The sequence below is a fragment of the Mauremys reevesii genome, linkage group 3 (genome assembly GCF_016161935.1).
Source record: "Mauremys reevesii isolate NIE-2019 linkage group 3, ASM1616193v1, whole genome shotgun sequence".
Taxonomy (NCBI): domain Eukaryota; kingdom Metazoa; phylum Chordata; order Testudines; family Geoemydidae; genus Mauremys; species Mauremys reevesii.
This window is the reverse complement of record NC_052625.1, coordinates 96,373,061-96,390,667: the sequence shown is the minus strand read 5'-3', so window position 1 is coordinate 96,390,667 and position 17,607 is coordinate 96,373,061. Positions and strand designations below refer to the sequence as shown.

The 17,607-nt window shown below is 42.1% G+C and overlaps 1 protein-coding gene across 2 annotated transcripts in view; it reads right to left on the bottom strand.

Annotated features, from left to right (window-relative positions):
* The window catches only part of RGS17 (regulator of G protein signaling 17), a 106,088-nt gene extending 92,886 nt beyond the window's left edge, over nt 1-13,202 (bottom strand). For both annotated transcript variants that reach the window (XM_039529671.1, XM_039529670.1), the window contains exon 1: nt 13,161-13,202. The gene's annotated coding sequence lies outside the window, so the exon portion shown is untranslated. The remainder of the gene's footprint in view (nt 1-13,160) is intronic.
* Between the last annotated feature and the right edge of the window lie 4,405 nt (nt 13,203-17,607).

Below are 17,607 nucleotides of genomic sequence, written 5' to 3'. Positions count from 1 at the left end.
ATCTGGTGGGGTACCTAATTTGTGGGTTAATGAGCTGCTTATCCCATTAGTCAGAATTGGCTCTTTTGTGCAGATTTACCATGTGCTCATTCTTTTTTGTTTTTATTAACGTGATGCAGACGGTGAAAAACCCAGTGTTTTCCTCACATTGAGCAGAGACAGCAAAGTGGGAGAGAGGCAGAGGAGTATCATTCCTTGTTCTCTGCAAAGTCAACAGGCTGTCATGGGGTTAGTTGGTGGCATGTTTAGAGTTCTTTAGACAAGTAAGCCTGCTCACTCTACACATTGTTTCTTGTCAAGGAAGAAAACACTACTTCCCAGAAGACAATGACACTGGTGTCAGACTAAACATCATCACAATATGGTTTGATTGCGTCCTTCATGTTGTCCTTCCACACTCACCTGTATATCTTCTTTTAATAAGCCTTCTCCACCTGGATGTGAGGGCTCAGCCCACCACACCTCCACTACCTCCTTTAACCTGCTTCTCAAAACCCATTTCTCCAAGGAGGCTTGTAAACTACTGTCTTTACATAGTAATTTAAACAAAACAAGAATCCCAACGATACATGCCACACTCATCTAAGCAGCCATATAAACTTACTGTTTTCACCTTCCTCTTCTCACAAACTTTCCCTGTATTTGTTCTCTTCTTCTGGCATTTTTTTAAAATTGTTAGCTCCTTGGGGCAGCGACTCCTTTGTTTTGTAAAGGACCATGCCCATCTACGACACTATGTAAATTATAGCTATAAAAGTTCATGGTAGTTATTTAACATTATGCCATCTGATGGACTTACCTATAAAATTTTCAGAAGTGCTAACAATAATATTACACATAAATGACCTACAACACAAAGGCCAAACTGTGTTTTAGATATTAATATACGACTAACTTCAGAGGGAGTTTTATGATCATATGAGAGCAAAATCTAGTCTAATTTTTTTCAACAATGAAACAATGGATTAACTCTAATTAGTCTAGAAGCAAACAAAGGTAGCAATATAACCATTTATGGAGGAGGTAACGGATAGCATAAAATCCTGGCTCTTCAGATCAATGGCTTGTTTGCCAGTCCGATCTGAAGATTAATGTTTCAGTAAATGAGATGTAACCAAAGTTGTCCTGCAAAAGACGGCAGAGAAAATAAAGAAATAACAGGATGTTACTTTAGAAAAGAATTATTATTGTTGTTTGTCTATTAGGAGCATTTCAGTGCCTGCCACAATCCAGAAGGCAATAGACCAGAACTTAAAGAGCAAATTTACTCTGAAAAGTGACTATTTTAAAATGGCACCCTCTAGCCAAAAAATCCTCAGAGCTGCTAAGGAGCACCACAAGGAATTCATATGTACTATTTTATGAATTAAATCAAAGTGCACATGATAAAATAATACCAGAGCATCTTAGATTGCAATAACAATGAAGAGTACTTGTGGCACCTTAGAGACTAACAAATTTATTTGGGCATAAGCTTTCACGGGCAATGCATCTCTTCCACTGACCAACTGTTATTTAAAGGTCTAGGCAGTTACTCATGACTCATGTGTTGTCAGAGGCAGGCAGAGCCAACGTGCTGAGATATAAGCTAAATTTTTCCAAAGTGACCAGTGATTTAGAGTGCCTTAGGTTTCTGGCTGCCCAGCTTGAGACACTGTAAAGGGCCTGATTTTTAGTCAGGGGATCTGCTTTGTACTTTCTGACAATCAAGTTCCCTTAAGGTATCTCAAGTTGATTGCCCTGAAGCGGAGGCACCCAAAATCACCTGTCACCTTGGAAAATCTTGGTCCCAGTCTGATCTCCGGTGTAAATCTAAAGAAACTCCCCTGAGTTTCACAGAGTTAACACAGGATTACACTATGGTAACTTAGATCCGGACATGGTTCACAGAACCAGTTTTAGAGCTTGTGGGCAGAAATGTACAACCAGTTAATTTTCTCACAAAGCCCCAGTATGGAGGGATATGGCCCAAGGAGGGGTGCTCAGAAGGGCAACACGTTTTTAAAACAAAACAATAAAGTCCTTTCTCCCTTGGCACCAGCTTGGTAACATCGCTGATAAGAAGAAGAGGCAAATATAAGCATGACCTGCGTTTTTAAAATAACTTCTGCTCTGTTTGCCACACTGTCATACAGTAAGAAACAGCATCTACAAGGTATATGTTGTCACTAGCCACAGGAAAAAATAAACCAAATCTTATTGTGCATGCACACACTGATCCAGATACATATGCATCAGTACCTTCACTGCTGCAAGCTTCAGCGGAAAATATGCTCATAAAATAACTAAAGCAAGTGGCCAAGCCATTGCTTTAATGGATTGCTGTGTATTGAACCAACTGAACTTTCAACTTCATCAGTGTCATTTTAGAGTAACTCTGCTGACTTCAGTGGAGACATTTCAGATTTAAACAAGGGCAACTGAGAACAGGATTTGGTCCCTTCAGGGTGGACTAGCGCCTTTATCAATGACTTTTTACACCTGGAAGTAAGTACAATGAGATCTAGTCATATAGAAGTCATCCTGCATTTCAAACCGTTTTCATATATGGACAGGCTCAGTATCCTCAGCTTCCTTATGACCAAGCTTGACTTTGTCAGCAACTGGCATCTTGGATGGAATCTTTTAGATGTTGTTTGTTAGACTGTGTGCTGTTGTGGAACGCAGTATGGGGTAATATGTCTGAGTTTTCTGGTGACACAGGCTGTTAGAATGTTGTTTGTAAGAGTCTGTGCAGCACTGGATACTCTGCATGTGTGTACAGGAGCTGACAGGAAAGTTTTACCTACCACAGCCCCTTAGCCAGGGCCAGGCCTTTCAATATGTTGAGGGCCAAATGCGGGACAAATTCCCCTAATGGGGGTAAGGTGGAAAATAATAGTGCAAAAAGTGTAAAGTGATGTTGGATCCATTTCTCTAGCACAAAACACAAAGGGTAAAATCCTGCTTCCAGTGAACTCAATGGGAGTTTTGCCACTGACTTCAGATGGATCCAAGATTTCACTCCAGGTCTTATCCAGCATTCCTCAGGGGCACTGGCACTAAGGGTACTGCAGGGTGCAACAGCACCTGTAATAATGGCAACTGAATGCATGGCCTCCATCATAAACAGGTCTTATTTACTGTTTTATTTAATGCCTTTCAGAATCCCCACTATAAAAATTGTTCCTGCACCCCTGCCATTCCTTACTCAAGCAAAACTCCCCCTGACTCCAACAGGATTGCTTTGAATTTACACAGCTCTAACTGGCAGCAGAATTTTGTTGCAAAATTAGGAGGAAAGGGCTAGGGGTCGTCTAGTGTTCATGGGCAATGACAACACCACAATGATCTAACAGTGCTTGTGGGAATGACAGCCTTGCTGCCGTGTGGGAAAGGAAGGGAGGGACAGGAGGCAAATGAATGAAAAGGTTTGTAACGCTGTCTAAAACTATTCCCATTGCAGCGGTGCCACAATACATTTTTTTTTGTTTTAAACTCTTGTTCTAGTTCATTTTGGAGGGTTTTGTTCTCTAGCCCAAGGGATTGTGAAGCAGAGGTGTCATCATCATTGCTGGCAGAAAGCTTAAGAAGTCTGAGTGTAGGAACCAGCCAAAGCAGAATGGTTAAAAGAGGCCATCCAAATAGATAGCTCTGCATATTTACAGGATGGTTATTGAACAATAACTGTGCCAATCTCTGCACTATGACTGGCTAAAAGTGGGCATCAACACACTCAAAAGTTTGGCATTTGGTATGGTTATTGAAATTCCAAACCAATCCTAGTTCAGGTTGAAAAACTGGCAATAAAACTGCCCTCTGACTGACTGAGAAAATGACATTTCAACATAATTAGGTGATGTCACCAGGACTATCTCAGTGCTAAGATTTCCTTCTCCTTCTGTGACATTAGGCTGCTCTTGCTTACCCACACAATCTTCCCTGGCCTGCAGAATTAACTGCATACAAAAATCTGAGGGGCAGAGCCCTCAGCTGATGTGAACAGTTGTTGACTTCAATGAAGTGATGACAATTTACACCAGCTAAGGATTTGCCCTGAGTACCTGCAATTCTACCTACCTAGAGGAATGGTTAGAAATGCTCATACTTAGATTTGTACCTGCAGTTCGGCTGTGGGTGCAAAGAATGAGATGATGGTTTGTGCTGCAGAACATGAAAATGTCTTCAGGATTATCTTTTTCCTTTTACACACACACACACACACACAAAAAAGTTTGTCTGTAACCCTTCAGAAAAAATGTGGATACTTAAAATGTTTTCAGATTTCAAGGCTTTGAGTGTTCACTTTTCCCCCTTTCTAAATGTATACAATTTAGAGGCTACATTTTCAGCCTGCCTTAACCAGACCTCAATTTTTGTTCTTCAGGGTTATGTGAGCAAAAACTGAGATGGGTGTTTGAAAATCTGGCTCATAGAACAGGATCTTAGAATGGTAACAAGCAGGGCCGGCTCCAGACCCCAGCACGCCAAGCGCGCGCTTGGGGTGGCGTCCCGCGGGAGGGCGGCAGGCGGCTCCGGTGGACCTCCCACAGGCGTGCCTGCAGAGGGTCCGCTGGTCCCACGACTCCGGTGGAGCATCTGCAGGCGTGCCTGCGGGAGGTCCTCCGGAGCTGCGGGACCAGCGGACCCTCCGCAGGCACGTCTGCGGGAGGTCCAGCGGAGCTGCGGGACCGGCGACCGCCAGAGTGCCCCCCGCAGCGTGCCGCCCTGCTCAGGGCGGCGCAAATCCTAGAGCCACCCCTGGTAACAAGCCTCATAACTCCACATTTGGACTGGAAAGTAATCACCTTCAACTTACTTTCCCAATAAGCAGCACATAGCATATTTGAATCTCTCAGTCTCTCTCACTATACACACATATAAAATTTTTAAAAACAACATCCCTCCCACACTACATCCACTTAACTTTTCCCTCTTGGGGAGGAATGGAGAGAAAACTTCACGACAGACACTAATCTTGTTTATTCTTAATCCTGGTAGGCACTGAGGTGCTATGGTGATAGAATAATTCTGCCCTCAGTGGCACCGGAACAATCCCACTAAAGTCAATAAGCTGTAACTGAGGGTAGAATTTGGCTCAACACTTCAGTAGTGTATAATTAAGGCCTGATCCTGCTCTCACTGAAGGGAAATGGTGAAACTCCCATTGACTTCTGTGGAGCTGGATCAAGCCCTTAATGTGGAGAAAAATGTGAAGCAGGGAAGCAAATAGTATTATCCCCATTTTGAAGATAGATTTTGAGACATGTAGAAGTTAAGTGACTTGCCCAAAGCTAGACAGCTAATAGAACCCAGGAGTTCCTCACTGCTAGTTCGTTGCTCAGTCCATTAAAGCATAATGCCTATTTGAGCGAGAAATATTTCCTGGAGCCCAATATCAATTGGATTTCTAACTGATGATAAAATCCTGAGCTACTCAAACCTGTATTTTATATATGACAAAATAGTAGGTCCATCTTTTTTAAATGAACCACAAGTATGGTAAATTATATAGCCATTAAAAATGCTGAATTAAGACCAGGGACAACCCTTAGTTTGCCCAGAGGGATAATTAACTATATTATTGACACTTAATTTTAGGGGGGAAATAGTATAGTTGGCATGTTCTTTTTTTGAAACAACAAGATTTTTACCTCTTTTTTTCCCACCTGTACAGAGCACAAAATGTCTATTCCCCCTCATATGTTAATGTCCTTAGTAACTGTGCTCAGTTGAAAGCACACTGTGAACTTAAAAACAAATATTGTAAGAAACAAATGTTCTTACCTATGTAACTAACAGCACCAGGGCCGGCTCCAAACCCCAGCGCGGCAAGCACGCGCGTGGGGCGGCCCTTTCTCGGGGGGGCGGCAGGCTGGGCCGGCGGACCTGCCGCAGTGATGCCTGCGGGAGGTCCACCGGAGCCCCGGGATGACCGGACCTGCCGCAGGCATGACTGCGGAGGGGGCGCTGGTCCCGCAGCTCGGCTGGACCTCCCGCAGGCATGACTGCGGCAGCTCAAGCGGAGCCGCCAGACCTGCGACCCGTCCGCAGCTGCGGGAGGTCCAGCCGAGCCGCGCGACCAGCGGACCCTCCGCAGTCATGCCCGCGGGAGGTCCGCTGCTCCCGCGGCTCCGGGGCGCCTCCCGCGCATAACTGCTTGGGCCGGCCAAAAAGGTAGAGCCGCCCCTGAACAGCACCTTGGGTGATTAAAACTGAAAGAATTTTAAATATCCAATTTACATTCCAGTATTTATTTTCTGTTTGCTTTTTGCATCTCTCTCTGCTGCCACCAAGACATTGAAGAAATGAAGTCCCTCTTAGATTAGTTTATATAGCAGGGGTAGGCAACCTATGGCACACGTGCCAAAGGCGGCACCCGAGCTGATTTTCAGTAGCACTCACACTGCCCAGGTCCTGGCAACTGGTCCGCGAGGCTCTGCAATTTAATTTAATCTAAAATGAAGCCTTTTAAACATTTAAAAAACATTATTTACTTTACATACAACAATAGTTTAGTTATATATTATAGACTTATAGAAAGAGACCTTCTAAAAACATTAAAATGTATTACCAGCACATGAAACCTTAAATTTCTGTGAATAAATGAAGACTCGGCACAGCACTTCTGAAAGGTTGCTGACCCCTGATATATAGTCTTACATTTCCAGACTCTTAGTGCTGCTGGGAACTAGGCACTTAGAAGCCTGATCCAGCAAGGCACTGAATACATCCTTGAGGTGCTGGATTTCTTCAACTCACAGGGAAGTTTGGGGCCCTCTGAGCAGAAAGGAGATCAGTTTGGAAATAAACAGCATTCACTTTCTCAGTTGTTATTGTAGCTGATGTTTCCAAGCACAATACGATGTATGGTCTGTTTGATGTTGTCCTTCCCAGTATTCCTGGGGACAGTTAATGCTTAATAAATCTATCAGACTGTAACACTATGAGTTAGTGAAACAGTTAGAGGAGGGCGGCATACACTCTCTGATAAAGCCTGTGCCCTGAAAGAGCCCCACTACCTTCAGAAATCAAGCCAAAAACCAGAGTGAGAAAAATGAGTGAAACCAGAAGGAATTTAAAAGCAAATGCTACATCAAAGGGACAGGAAGGAGCTGCAATAACATTGCTGAGATTGCAACTGGGCAAAGGCCCAGAAGCTTGGGGAAGAAGTACCTCCAATGTACAGAATTGTTTCTGTATCAAACACTTACAAAATGCTGAAGAAACATGGAAATATGCTTAGCCAAAGGTGGGTATGCATGAGCCCCTCCTTACAAATGCTGACCAGATATTCCCAATAGAAGTAAAACCCAGTGGAATCCAGTCAGCCTCTTGCCACTAGTGATCTAAGCAAGAAGCTATTTCAACAGAGTGCTTTGTAGAAATACTAAAATAATTTCAAACAGCCAAAGGTGTTCAGACATGGTGATAGGCATGGTATAAATCCTAGTTCAGAACTGCATCAAAGAATTGAAAAGGTATGTATTTTATTCTATGCCTTTGTCTCTCAGTTTATTTCCCCTTAATTGCTGAAAAACATATCTAAGAACAGTCATTTATGACCACACAAACATCAACAAATGTAGTTTCTTATTGGGCTATTTATTGTGGCCTGAGCTAACCATACAAGTCAGACCAAGTACAGGGCAGTGCATAATTCTGAATCAGAGTTTAATCTATACTTTAACCCAGAAGTAAGGGGAAAGCAATCTGTACCAGCTATTCTTCAGGTGTAGATTACTTCCTCCTCTGGACCAACTCCCCTCCAACACTCCTGTCAGAGAGTAGCAGCCTGCTGGTTCCTGTTCTCCCCATGATGTGGGAAGCTCATGTCTCTGGAGTGCTGGTTAGCACCCTAACCACCAGCCAGTCCTTTCTTGCATTTCAGGAGCCTCATTTCTAGTACTCTGTCCTCAACTGTGCCAGTCAGTCCTTCCATAGCTACTTTGAAAATTCAGTGCAAGACCCTTCTACTCAGCTCAATTCCTTCCTGACATTTTGACCGCCTTTTAACTTTTCCAATGGATTTTTGGTGCTCCTTTGATTTTTTCCCCTCTGGATTCCCGGGTCTCTTTTATCATAAAATTCATGCACTATCTTATCCCATGATCCTGCACTTCTGCCTGTGCTTAACTTTACACACACATGCTTGACTTCAGTGGGACCACCCATCTGCTTAAAGTTATGCATGTGAAACAACATGCCTGTAAAGTTAAGCATGTGCATAACTATTTGCAAGGTCAGGGCTTAGACCTTTGCAGAGGGGTGATACCATATTGTGCACAATATAAAATAAGAAAAAACTCGGCCATGATCACTGCTCTGCAGCCATGCAGGGCAATAAGGGGGCATATGAAATTCCTTTACAAACCTTGATTCCCCATAATTGTACTTCCCCTCCCCTATAGGGGTACTGTGAGGATAAATACAGTAAAGACTACGAGGTGATCCAACAATATGTTTATGGGGGCCATGTAAGTACCTAAGGTAGCTAGGAATGAGAATCCCATGGCTCAAAGCAAGTTGAACATAATGCTATGAGATGTTCCCTGTGTGGATAAGGTTTTATATGCTGCTTTTTTAATTTTGCATTGTGACTGGATTAGGAAAGGTAGAAAGTTAAAAAGGCTGCAAGCTGACTTTATGAATGTCTACTATTGTGAAACTAAAGCTGCATGAGAGGAAAGAAGTGAACTTTCCAGAGGGAGCTCACTATGACGGACTGTTCCTATGAGTTGTTAGTGAAAGACTTATTTGAAGAACTAGAACAATAGAACATAACCATTGATCAGCCAAAAGCAAAATTCTCCTCTTTGATCTGTGCTCCAGATCTTTTCTTTGCAATGGGGGTATGTATCAGTGGCATATTCCCCACTTATTCAGTGTAGCATATGCAATAGACAACTGCAGTGTTGATCAAAGAGGAGACTTTCCCAGAATCAATAAGCAGGATTAAAGCAGGATTACAGACCCATATGCTCCTCCTTTGCACAAATACATATTCATACAAACATTCTGCACATTTATTTGAGTTTGGTCTGCAGGGCTGGCAGGGAGTGTGGAATGAGTAGTGTCAGGATCAGCAAAGGAACCAAAGGCTGGGACTCTTTGGATATCAGTGGCCCCAATGCTGTGGATCTCTAGTTAGCCATTTACACTGAATCTATGACTGCATTCCCCTTGCCACCAGTCCCCCAACTGTGTCAACCAAACTAGGCCAGTAGCCATTCTGCCATTGGCTGTTGACCCATGATGGCAATCTATGACTCCACTATTGGGGGTGACAGAGTGCACAAAGCAGGTAACATTATTTGAAGCAACATTAGCATTATGTCCCTCTTATTGTGGAGGAGAAAATACTTTTAAGTCTCTCTCTTCCCCTGGCCATGCCCCTTGTCCCATACAATATATTTTGCAGAGGGGTGATACCATGAAAGAAGAAAGATTCTGCACAATTGCCTTGGTCCTCTGCATTGCCTCACCCCAGCTTCCTATGCCCATCTGAACATTGCAGCACTGAGTGGCAAAATGATAAGACTTGGAAATGACTTTCCCTATCATTGAACACCTTGCTCTGAGCTGGACAATTTGGCAGCCACTGTGGTTTTGGACCCAGATACTTGGACTGACCCACCAACATTGGATGAAATGAAGCACTGATGGCATCCCCCTAGAACTGCTAATGTGAGCTTTTCATCCTGGAGCGGAATCACTTTTGGCCATCTTTCACCTGGTGTGGAGAACTGGAACCTTGCCAACCTCTTGGAAGGACAGTATTGTGATCTCACTTTATAAGGGGAAGGGACAGCACAGCGAATGTAAGAGCTACAAGTCGATCACCTTGTTATCCATGCCAGGGAAGGTGTTTGCACATGTTCTGCTGGTGCGTTTGGAACCCATGCTATATCAGAAGCATTGCCCCCAACCTTCAGACTTTACAAGGAATAAGTCCACATTAGACACCATTTTGGCCCTCTGTTTGTTGTCAGAGATACACTGTGAGTTCAAGAAGCTTCTGTACATAGCATATGTCAGTCTTAAGGCTGTGTTTGATTCAGTCGTCTGAGTAGTGCTATGGAAAGCCTTATAGGATGTAGGTGTCCCAACCACTCTGCTGGACTTGATTAGCGAGCTGCATAATGGAACCACTGCCTGTGTACATCTTGGGAATTGAATGTCATCATCTTTTAAATCAGTATCTGGGGTCAGGCAGGGCTGTGTCTTGACCCCTGCACTCTTTTGTCAGGCAATAGATTTCATAATGTAGTATTCTGTCAGACCTTGACTATGCAGATGTTGTTGTTCTTCTAGTACAGAGCCCTGGTAGGTTTTGCAAGGCACTCCAGCAAATGGAGAAGGAGCTTGTGGTCAAAGACAAAGTTGAAAAACCTAGGATAAGGTTTACTCATGACTCCAGTCTCTTTGAATAATGAAACAGTCTCCAGCTTTTGCTATTTGGGCTCAATGCTCACCAGTTCCTCCAACAAGTGGGGTTCTGCAGGGGTCTGTTTTGGGACCGGCTCTGTTCAATATCTTCATCAACTACTTAGATATTGGCATAGAAAGTACGCTTATTAAGTTTGCAGATGATACCAAACTGGGAGGGATTGCAACTGCTTTGGAGGATAGGATCATAATTCAAAATGATCTGGACAAATTGGAGAAATGGTCTGAAGTAAACAGGATGAAGTTTAATAAAGACAAATGCAAAGTGCTCTACTTAGGAAGGAACAATCAGTTTCACACATACAGAATGGGAAGAGGCTGTCTAGGAAGGAGTACGGCAGAAAGGGATCTAGGGGTTATAGGGGACCACAAGCTAAATATGAGTCAACAGTGTGATGCTGTTGCACAAAAAGCAAACATGATTCTGGGATGCATTAAAAGGTGTGTTGTGAGCAAGACACGAGAAATCATTCTTCCGCTCTACTCTGCGCTGGTCAGGCCTCAGCTGGAGTATTGTGTCCCGTTCTGGGCACCACATTTCAAAAAAGATGTGGAGAAATTGGAGAGGGTCCAGAGAAGAGCAACAAGAATGATTAAAGGTCTAGAGAACATGACCTATGAAGGAAGCAGGGGCGACTCTAGGTATTTTGCCGCCCCAAGCATGGCAGGCAGGCTGCCTTCGGCGGCTTGCCTGCAGGAGGTCCCCAGTCCTGTGGATTCGGCGGCATGCCTGCGGGAGGTCCGCCGAAGCCGCGGGACCAGCGGACCCTCCGCAGGCATGCCACCGAAGGCAGCCTGCCTGCCGCCCTCATGGCGCCCGTCAGAGCTCCCACCGTGGCTTGCCGCTCCAAGCACGCGCTTGGCGTGCTGGTGCCTGGAGCCGCCCCTGGAAGGAAGGCTGAAAGAATTGGGTTTGTTTAGTTCAGAAAAGAGAAGACTGAGAAGGGACATGATAGCAGTTTTCAGGTACCAAATAGGGTGTCATAAGGAGGAGGGAGAAAACTTGTTCACCTTAGCCTCTAAGGATAGAACAAGAAGCAATGGGCTTAAACTGCAACAAGGGAGGTTTAGGTTGAACATTAGGAAAAAGTTCCTAACTGTCAGGGTGGTTAAACACTGGAATAAATTGCCTAGGGAGGTTGCGGAATCTCCATCTCTGGAGATATTTAAGGGTAGGTTAGATAAATGTCTATCAGGGATGGTCTAGACAGTATTTGGTCCTGCCATGAGGGCAGGGGACTGGACTTGATGACCTCTCGAGGTCCCTTCCAGCCCTACAATATATGAATTTATGAATAAACTCTCATATGGAGGTTCTTCACTGGATTGGCATCTGCCATGGGCCATTTATCACAAATATAGAATCAATATAATCTCAGCATTGTAATCAAATTCAGGATCTATTTGAGCTCTATCCTCTTCATACTACTTTACTGTTGCGAAACATAGACACTATGCCGCTCAGACTGGGCAAAGCTGGAGGCTTTCCACACAAAATGCCAACATTGTATATTGGGCATAAAGTGGAACGACTTCATTTGTAATGCAGACGTTTACGGTTGCTATGGTCTACAGACTACAGTGGACATTATCCGCAGCTGGCATCTCATACTTTTTGGACATGTTGCCAGAATGTCACAAAATGTTCCAGCAAAAGCCGTCCTCCAGATGGCTTCTAACATCTGGGATAAAATTCCACCAACCAAGGGGTGGAGACAGTCCAAAGGAAGACCTGTTATTACCTGGGTGCATCGAGTCTGTTCTGATGTTAGTTTTTTGGCCCGTCAAGCTCTTGCGGCCACACAGGAATGGCTCAAATGGTGAAAGATCACTATGGCTGACCGTTCAGCTAAGTGTAGAAGAAGATCACTGAATTTTCCCCCTGCTAGGGCAGGATACTGTTTCCCAAACCGACAGTACCTGTCCTAAGGGACAAAGAACTATTTAAAAAAAATCCATTGTGCTGTGGGACATGTTGGCAAATCATATCACAGTCCCACACAAGTATTTCTTAGGAGTTGACCTTTTTTCCTGGCTTTCTTTTTAAAGGAGAATGTGAATGCATGCGTAAGTTAAAGGGACATTAAACAATGAAGTCAGTGGGTCAGGCTTTCAAAGAGTAGCCTCCTATTTTTTCTGACAAGCACCATTTACCCCTGAAAAATGTGTCTCTTCAGTTTACACCTTCAATTTAATTGTGGGTGCAATTGAGCTAGTAAGAGGCACCAGTACTTAGATTTGTACCCACAATTCATTATCTTGGGGGAACAAAAACAAAAAAGTTTGTCAGCCTTTTGTAAATGCACTCCAAAAGTTTAACATTTACATCTCTTTAACATGAAAATTCTGGTTGCATCTCCTCTTTATGACTTATTAACTTTAATCTTGACACTTCAAGGAATCATGCCCGATCTTGTGTCTCATTCCCTTCAGATGTGAGCAATCAGACACTAATAGACATTGCTTCGTGCAACCTACAGATAGTGTCTGTATTTCAGACACTATAAGAAATAGAGAGGTTGAAGAGTTCAGCTGGTTCAGAAAAGTTAATATATATGTTGTAATTAGAAAGTAAGAAAGTTATATGATTGGAAATTGAGTGTACTGAGGCTCTCCAACCACGCTATTATTATGGAGTTAATGAAAAGTTCCTTCTACTCAGCACGTGCTGAGACAATTAAATTTCATTCTTCTCCAGTGTTATTTTTCTTCTTAGCACATGAAAATAATACCTGTCATTTCCATGCATGGACAAACAGAGATCTAGAAATTCAGTGACTCCAATCAATCACGGTGTAGCTGGGTATCAGAGGGGTAGCCGTGTTAGTCTGGATCTGTAAAAGCAACAAAGAATCCTGTGGCACCTTATAGACTAACAGACGTTTTGCAGCATGAGCTTTCGTGGGTGAATACCCACTTCTTCGGATGCAAGTGGTGGAAAAAACAAGTGGTGTAGCTGGGATATACCTGAGCAGAGTAGGACCAATGCATATGTCCATTACAGAAAGCAGAGTTCAGCAATTTAGTCACCTAAAATACAAACAGGGTGACACAGTATGCATATGTAAGCATAATAGCATTTTGAACATCACTAGCACTTTCTATCCCAGGATCTCAACACCATTTAAAAACGTAAATGAATTAAGCTCAGAAAACTTCTGCAAGGTCAGTAAGTTATTACAGTTAGTCAGCAAATGGTATTTTCTTCAAAATACTCAAAATAAACTTTTTTCCAAAAAATGTTTTACAGATTTTTTTTATGCTAAAATTCTCAAGAAATATTTCAGTTGTTGAAAACTTAGAGCAACTAAAATGTTTTTCATAAAAAAAAGGGACTTTTTTCATCATTTTGATCACAGCATTTCAACCAGCTCTACTGTGTATTATTGGTCCAAATTCATCCCTGATGTAACTCTGATGAAGCCCAGAATGTAGTTTTTTATTAATTAAAAAATATTATCTAAAGTATCTTCTCCTGGATCTCCCAGCGAGTCTTGCCTTTTGCATGCAACTTCTAGATTTTAAAGCTCTTCGGGGCAGGGGAGGTGCCTTAATATCTGTATCCTATACTAATACATGGTCAGTACTTAATAATCTATACAGAATCCAATAGTGATACTTACATATTTACAGTGGGTGAAATTCATCCCTGAACAGAGGCCTAGCACAAGGCCTATGTTATGTCCTGTTTAAGTCCTCAAAATAGTAGAGCTGGGTGGAAAAATCAGTAAACAAATGTAACTGATTTTTGTCAACCATTTTCACTGTTTTCTGAGATTTAAAAAAAGTCAACATTTTCCCAAGCACCAACGATTTCCAACTAGGTTTATAGTTCATCAGAATGTCTGCAAAAAAGTTTTGCTGAATTTTTTTTCCATGAAAAATACAATTTTCAAAAACTTTGAAATTCAGAATTGTTTTACCAGCTCTAAAGCCCAAACTGGAGAAGGTAAATGGTCAGTAAAGTTTGTGCTGGCCCTCTGCACAGGGGTGAATGTCCTCAGTGCAATAACTGAGAAATAACCAGAGTGATTGCGCAAACCCTTATACTCTTATTAATCAGAGTACACTTATACTAAAGGAGTTGTCAGAATGATGCAAATCAGACACCCACAATCAGAATAGAGGAAACTGCACTACTGGGACAAACTATACACTTATGCTTCTTCATCTATAACATCTTTTTTCTCTAACTGGCAAACACACTTTCATTTCAGTAGAGTACATTTTTATAGCAGTTTTCTGCCTTGGTCCCAAAATCTAATGGAGCAAGGGTCTTCTAGGAGACACTGGAGAGACAACATTCCACAGCATGAGGCACCCACTCTCTAAAATTAGATGGCATGGAACGTTCAGTCATCCATGCACTCTAATTGGCTGAACACTCCTGAGTGCTTTATCACATTATTTCCAAGGGTCACCATAAATGCTAGGTCATGAACCATGTCGCAGTGCATGAGGCCAGAAATTTTAATGTTAATTACAGTTGGACTCCATCACAATGTCAGTAGAGCTACTGGTTATTTGCAAGGAACTCCAAAAATAGAAAGCTGAAGGAACCAATTAAAAATCCAATTACTTACATTATGAATCTCTGATCAATTAAAAACAAAGGTTGATCACACAATCTTTCATAGCTGTTAAAAATAGCATGGATAAAAGAATCATTGTATTGTTACAATTGTGATAATACAACAGAAAATATTGTGCAGATAACATGACGCACAGATAACATTCAGGCCAGGGAAGGAAAATATAGATTATACTAACTGGATGGTTACATATAATTACAGAAATGTGATTGACAAGTATAAATTGTAAAAATAATTTCTATAAAATCAAGTAAAATCTTGTCTGGTTTCACATCTGAGATTTTCTTTTCATTTGTTGCAACTCTGTAAAGACTGTATGCATCAATAATAATCACTCCCAATCAATTTGCAAATGTCTTGCATTCAAACTGAAAAGTACCAACGTATCAAATTATTTTCAAATATATACAAATGTTGTAAGATTGACCACCACCTAAGTCTCTGGATGCTTAGACACAGTGCAGATTATCCAGGCCTGACTGTAATTTTTACATTTAAGACTTTAACTTATGTAATATTGTCATATTCTAAAAGCACCAAAACTCATACTACATGTATGCTACGAGGTAGCGGTGTAATTCCAAGCCTGCATAGATATACTTGTGCTAGCTCTCATCTAAGCTAGTGTGTTAAAAATAATAGTGTATCTGGGTAGCACAGACGGTGGCAGCATGGGCTAGACATGCCAAGTATGTACTCGAGGTGGTTCAGACAGCTTTGTACTCCACATGGCCAGCTGCTCCTGCTGCTAAGGTCAAGTCCTAAGGTCTTTATTCAGGTTTTATTCAATGTTCATTCAGCTTTATTCATGCAAACGCCTACTGAAGTCAATAGAAGTTCGCCTGACTAAAGTAAAAAACTGACTGAACAAAAACGCTGAGTAATATTTCTGGATTTGGCTCCAGATGTTTTGGTTTGGTCTTTAAGATGACATATGTAACCACCCAAATATATAAAACCTGCTAAATGAAATCTAGCTATACAATGTATTTATTTATTTACTTATCTGAGGTTTGTACCAGTGACATAAAAGCATATTCATCCCAGGATCTGGCCATCCATGACAAACTCTTAAAAGTACGGTTCAGACCTAATAAATTCAACAACTGACCCCTTGAGAACACTATCATGGCAGCATATCTAAGAAAAAAGCAGTAACAAACCCTACCAGCATTCCTAGCGTCACCCTCCTACCAACTCCCTAAAGGCCAGGGAATAAGATGTCCCTTGCAGTGTATCCTGAAGGTTAACAAACTCAGTCTTCTTTGCACCAAATTGGGAAGCAAGTTCTAAAGGCGTGGAACCCTGAAAAAGGGCTGATCTTCACTACTGAGATAAGTCGACCTAAGTTATGCTTCTCGACCTAGCTACACTAGTCGACGTAGCTTAGGTCGACTTACCCCGGTGTCTTCACTGCACTGAGTCAATGGGAGACGCTCGCCGGTCTACTTCTCTTACTCTTCTTGGAGAGCTGGAGTACCAGGGTCGACTGGAGAGTGCTCTGCCATTGATTTAGTGGGTCTTCACTAGACCCGCATGATCGATTCCTGCTGCATTGATTGCAGCAACATCCATCTTCCCATAATGGAGACCAGGCCAGAGAATGCCCTGACAGTAGCCCCTTCCCTTTTGTACCAGTGGAACAGTAGCTCAGGTGCCTCCACTGACCATTACTGTGGCTGTGTCTCATGAAAAGAGGGGCACTCTCTTAGATAGGTAGAGCTCAGGCTTTACTAGTGAAAAAAAAATTAAATCTACCCAGAAACCAATAGGAAGCGAGTGCAGATCATAGAGCACTGATTTAATGGGCTCACAGAAAGGCACACTGCTTAAGTGGGCAGCTAAATTCTGCATCAGCTTCAATTCCCAAATGAATTTAAGGTGTAGCCACATGGAGGGTGATTTAGAAAAGCCTGATAATGGTTGCAAGGGATAATAGGCATAATAAATAGGCATAATCTCCTGACCATAAAGAGATGAAAAAATGTTGACCCGGTTGTAGCAATTACCTGTTCTTCTAATAGCAGTGGGTACCACGACTGAAAATCTAAATCACCAACTTTTAATCAAAAGGACCAATGTTATTCTGGTTAGGAGAAACTGTATAGACAGCATAAAAAGTGTTTGTCCTTCATGACCAGACCATCAGAACAGGTCCTTTGGTCCAGCATGAGGGATATGTATGTATGAGAGTGTGTGAAAGCTTGAGAGAGAGTTTTTCTTGGGTATATATTTTAATATGGTGTTGTTTGAATCATTAATTTAGTGTTACAAGCCTGATAAAAATCTTTTTAAAAAAAGTTTCTTTCCAGTTTCAACATTAAAAAAAGTTTTCTGGTCTCTAATAATTAACTATAATAATGCCACATAGAGTTTTACTTCTTTAAAGCATGGTACAGATGTTAACTAATCCATTAATAAAGCTGAAAATATTTGATGCAACTTGTTTGTGTTGGAAAATGCTGTTTCATCAAAACCAAAATATATTGTGGAGATGTATCAGTTTTGATGGAAACGTTCCTGAGATCCAGCATAGACTCTGATCAATTCCAGAGAGGGAGAGACCTGAATCCAAACCTGACCTTTT